We start from the raw sequence: 6000 nt of genomic DNA, 5'->3' as shown, positions 1-6000 counted from the left end.
CTCAGACAATTCTGTCATTAACTAGAATTCATTTTCAACCAACCATTCACTCGTTAAAAAAAAAATTGAGAACCTGCTATATTCAAGAAACTATATCTCCCAATATACTTAACACAATTCTCAATAAAGATTTATCAAATGAAATACTATATGATAATTCAGGGATATTGCTCTGAAGGCCTCTGGGTGCTATTATGAAAATCAAGAAAAACAGCCTCATTGAAGTTCTATTTTAAGAAAAATAGAAGTTCGGGCCTAACAGGAAATAAGAGTAGAATAAGTTACTTATTATTCTTAGGTTGGAAAACTCATAAATATGATGACAACAAAACCATAAGAAAATGAGTTCATTTTATATGTGCTGACTTCAAATAAAATGCTGCTCAGATGAGGTCAGTGAAAGAGATATGTATTTCAGCACCCTCTGTGTTTAATAGTTGCTATGGACTGAATATGTGTGCTCCCCTCACCCCCAAATTCATACATTGAAGCTCTAATCCCCAGTGTGAATATGTTTGGAGATGAGGCCTCTAAGGAAGTCGTAAAGACTAACTGTGGTCGTTAAAGTGGGGGCCTGATCCACTGACCCCAGAGATCTCTCTCTCTCTCCTCAAATGGCAAGAAGTTGGTCATCTGCAAGCCAGAAAGAGAGCCCTTACCAGAAACTGAATCAGCTGGAACCTTGACTGTGAACTTCTGGCCTCCCAAACCGAGAGAAAATACATTTTTCATTGTTTAAGCCACTCAGTCTGTTGTATTTTATTACAGCAGCCTGAGCAGACTAATACAATAGTTTAATCTATTAAAGTCAGTAAGAGCCCAGAATATGTATAAAGAGACAAAATAAACAGCCTAGCCTTTTGGAAGAAGAAAAAAACTGTAGAAGGGCTTGCCCTACCACATATCAAACTTATAAACTGTGAAGGCAGGGTCTTAATAGGGCCGTGATAATCTGTTAGAAAGAGAGTGACAGGGGTACAAAGAATTTTCCAAAAAACTAACTGTACCCCTGGGTCAGTTAATATAAATTTCAAAGGGCTGGAAACACCAAAACAAACAAAACACAAACCCAAGCAGAACTTTGAGTCCAGTACCATTTGAAACATTTTAGATTTTAGTATTAACAAAATTAGAAAAATGTTTTCAGGATTAGAGTTTACATTCATCTCACTGTGTGTTTCTGCCTGGATTCCCTTTTATTGAACTAAATCACCCTCTATTGACTCAGTACATAAATTCTGTAAAGACTTTTGACAATTATGTTCTCTCTAGAAGTCTTTAGCCAAGAATTGCATACTTTATTTCTTCCCTCTCACTATATAAATCAATCCCTCTAGACTCTTAATTGTGTTTGCTGTTCTTTTTTGAACTCCTTCCAGTTCCTTTGAGTTCTTAAACATAGAAAAAGAGAGAAAGAACACAATCTTAACGTGAATTCTAGTTCAGGTGTACTTTACTTTCTTGCTTGGTAATGTGGTGCGGCCACCAAGATGATTTTTAGTTTTTTACCCTGAATTGTCACAATATTTCAGTATCATATAATTGTTTTTTCTCCCAGGTGGTTTGATTTGAATACTTTCTAACTATCTCCCTTCTATCAACTATCTGTTTCTATTATTCATCTACAGTGGTGCGCCTTCACAGTTTTTTAAGTTGAATCTCAATTTTCTTATTTTTTTCACCATGTTTCAGACTCTCCTAGCCTTTTTTCCCCTTATTTTCCGTCTGTCTGGATGTTCAGTATACCTCTGTATTGAGAAATCTCTGCACATTTTAACAAAGCCTTGTTAATTCAAGATATCCTAGGACATTCCACATATCACGCTGAGATAGTTTGACAATTCAGGGGAAAAAACTAAAAATTGTCTTGGTGGCCGCATCACCTTACCAAGCAAGAAAGTACACCTGAACTAGAATTCATGTTGCCATCGTGTTCTTTCTCTCTTTTTCTATGTTTAAGAACTCAGAGGAACTGGAAGGAGTTCAAAAAAGAACAGCAAACACAATTAAGAGTCTAGAGGGATTGATTCAGATATTTAAATGAAGCTGGACATGAAGCAGATTACCACATACACCGTCATTCTCAGTCAGCACCCTCTTCTCATGGTCTGTGGTTTGTCAGAACTCAATCACTCCACAATTTCTAGTCATTCTGAAACATCCTAATAGCAAATTTGAGACTATCAAATTCTCACCCCTCCCTTTTTAATTTTTAATGTATTCCTTTACCCTCTAGTATTTCTTTCTCTCTGTAAATCTTGCAGCTTATCCAAATAAAGTTTGGTCCATGATGGTTTGTTAATAAATATCACTAAGCTTCTGATTACATTTCTGAATATTAAGCGATGCTGCACTGGAGCCTGCGTAGATTTGGGCCATCCTCAAGTAGAAAACATTCCACAGAGAGTCAAGTTGAACAGTGAGAAATGTCACAGTCTATATCAATGATCTCTCCAAGATCCCAACTCTTATCTTCAAATTAGTCTGAGGCACTAGAGTTTTTCCCACAGAAACCTGGGAACTCCCCTTTCATACAAAAAATAATGATTTAGACATGTAAAGGAATAAAATAATATATAGACTGTATCACAGTTCTGGACAGAATTTCAAATAGTATGTAGTCTAGGTCACGATGTTTTTTCTTCAATCATGAGAGTATCTTTTTCAGAATTTACCTTTGCAAGGCATGTGCTTCTGGAAAGTTAGAAAAAAATCCTCCTGCCCTCTAGGAACCCACAGTCCACTCTGAGTAACCAAAATATCTTACAGTCCGGGGGAAACATAGTCAATGAAAGCCGCAGGTGGTCTGGTTTGCAGGTAGGCAGGGCAAGGCAGAAGAGAAGAGAAAGGTAAGATGAGTGCTCTTCTATCTGTTGTTTGTCCCAAAACACACTTTTCTCAGTTAAATGTACAAAGTGAAAAATGTTCTGCTTTCGCAGCGCATGAGGATATTTTCAGGGCTACAATTGGGAAAGGATAATAGGGTTCAGTCGTTCTTGATTTTGAGTGCGATTGACTCTTAAGAGACTGATGAAACATATAGCCTCTTCCATCAGAAAAATGGTCATATACAAATTTATAAAATATCGCAAACAATTTTGGCAAACCCTCGTGTGTTCATTTTCTATTTCTGCCAAAACAAAGTACCACAAATTGAGCAACTTAAAAACAGCACAAATTGATGATTTTACAGTTCTATGGGTAGAAGTCCAATACAGGTCTCACTGGACGGACACCAAGGTGGGAGCAAGGCTGTGGTCTCCTCTGTGGGCTTGCAGGGAGTCTCCACTTCCTTGCTCATTTGGACTTTGGCAGAATTCAGTTCTATGCGATTTCCTTGATGGCTGCTGGTGGGACCTCCTTCAGCTCCTATGGGCATCTTTCTGGTCCACACACGTGTCTCCCTTACATTTAAGAAGCAGCATCTAAGGGCATCAGGTCTTCCCTATGCTCCCGTCTTTCTCACCCACTTACCGGCCTTCCTGTTCAGCTGTTAAGAGCCTATGTGATGAGATTAGACCCACTTGAATAATCCAGGATAGTCTTACCATCGTAAAGTCTATACCCTTAATCACGTCTGTAAAGTGCCTTTTGCTGTGTAATATATTCACAGGTTGCCAGGATTGGGGCATGCACATCTTTTTAGGGGTACATCATTCTACCTACGTCATCTTATGATCTAGAACCCAGCTATTGGCCCTCAAGAAGTGCATGGAATCTAGGTTATTTCTCTTTCCACCTCCACTTGTTTGGTTCATCCCAAAGAATTCCCTTATTACCAAAATACATAGCATTTTCCCTTATTTCTTAAAGGAAAATTTCTGCATTTTATTTACCAATTACCCAATTCAAACATGACATTAAAAGCACATAAAATCCTATTCTGTTTAAATGAAGTAATTTTACTGTCTGCCACACATTTGGATACTTGCCATGCTGGGGCTGAGGACGATGTGTCACGGTCAGCAAATAAGCTATAGCTTCAGCTTTCGTCATGTTTACTGGTAATTGAACATGGCTGCCGTCTCTGTACAACCCCTGCCCTGCACGAGTATGTACACCCCACACTTTGTTTTCTCCTTAGGATTCTCGCTGCTTCTTATTGTGAGATGAAGTAGACAAGAGAGGACACTGCTGTTCATCCACTCTCCAGCTTCAGATCCTCCCTGCCAAACTCTCCCTGTCCTTGGCCAGCATCTCCCTGTCACTGCCCCTGGCTCTGTTCCAAATCGTCATTCCATCCCTGACCCATTGTATAAGGGTCTTTGCCTTGTGAAAATGTAAAACCACTTAAAATACCCGGCAATGTTCACATTCTTATGTCTTTGCAGAAATAGTCCTAGAAAACTGTAAATAATTTAAATGAGTTTTGAAGAATATATGTGGAGTAACAAACACACATCATTATAAACATTTTTTTGTTTGTTTAGTTTATAAGAGAACAGTGATTGCCTATGTCTGACAGAGCTGCTTAGATGAAGCAGCTCTTCATTGTTTGCAAATGAAATGCAGAGTGGGTTATATAAACACTTAGAAATTCACTGTTGGTATCCACTGGGTGAAATTTGATAGAGATTCGAATTTTAAATGTTAAGAAGGAAAACCCATTATGGAGGCTAAAAGAGATGATAAGTTAGTGAAAGGTTCAAAGAGTGACAAAAAATATCAAAGTAAAACTATCCTTTAAAAACTAGAAGACTATTTCACCATCTTTGCAGGATTAAATTAGAAATGTAGTCCATTTCTTCTGATATTATTAATAAATGATCTTTACTTATTTTTTTAAACAAAATCTCTCATGAAGAATAATGAGTAGATTTGCATTCAGTTTATTGATGGCAATTTTATTCTAGTCAATTGCTATTGCTACAAATCTTTAGTTCAACAACAGCAAAGACAATAGTGGGGGGGAAATGACCTTTGGTTACAGTGAGAGCAATGGAGACTCAGGTATTTGATAAAAGTTCTTCTGTAAACATTATATACTAATAAAGGAAAGTGGTTTTGTACATTCATTCGACTCGATGTGGCTGAGTGAAAATGATGACATCACAACAATTGATCACATTGAAATGTGTTGCTTTATATGAAGTCCTCATTTTTTTAAATATATTTTTCAGTTTGGGGGACAGAACGTGCAAAGTAAAATTCTTATTTGGACCCTCTTCTGTGAAGGATGGAGTGTCTATAGGGTCTATTTTCTTTTAGCTTCAACTGCGTTAATAATACTGCTGTAGCTTTTTGTCCCTAACAATGGCTGAAGTATTTCTTTAAAATTTGGTCTTAATACTGGCAACGAAAGTTTTCTCTGAAAGTGAAAGTGCCCACTTTATGAAATAAACAAACAATATATAGTTTACCAATTATATGTGTGTGTATATATAAAATCTACTCTATATGCTATATGCTCTTAAATTAATTACCATTACATTTTGTTAAGTTTTACGGAATAATCTTAGTGGTTCAAATGGTGTCTTTGTCTTATTTCAGGTTTTCTTTTTATCTCTTGTCCTGCTGACTCTACAGTCAACCATCAGCCTTTTCAGAATGCATCCTGGTTATGAGAACTGATGTTATTGAATGCAGACACCTAATAATAACACTCTATAAGTTATAATTCATAAACTGTAATTCCCAGCAGTAGGGGTTTCTACATGTAGTTATATAAATTTTTTTGAAATACCTAATTAGTTTTTATGTGCTAATTTAACTTTTAAATATAATTTTTAACTTAAAAAGTAAAAGTCTATTAATGCATAAAATTATGAAAACTCTTAAAAATACAAAGAAAATATCCTCTATTGCTACCATCTAAGACATAAAGACTAAGATTTTTGTATGTGTCTGTGTACTTTCTATTCTTATTATGTCTAATATGGCAACAAAATAAGATGAAGTGTTTTTTTTATATTTTAATAGAATTAGTTGAATTCTGTTACGTGTGTATATTGTATGGTGGTGAAGTCTAGGCTTTTGGTGTGCCCATCACCTGAGTAGTAT

The sequence above is a fragment of the Microcebus murinus genome, chromosome 15, assembly GCF_040939455.1.
Source record: "Microcebus murinus isolate Inina chromosome 15, M.murinus_Inina_mat1.0, whole genome shotgun sequence".
NCBI lineage: Eukaryota > Metazoa > Chordata > Mammalia > Primates > Cheirogaleidae > Microcebus > Microcebus murinus.
The sequence above is the reverse complement of the archived record's forward strand: the minus strand, read 5'-3'. Positions refer to the sequence as shown.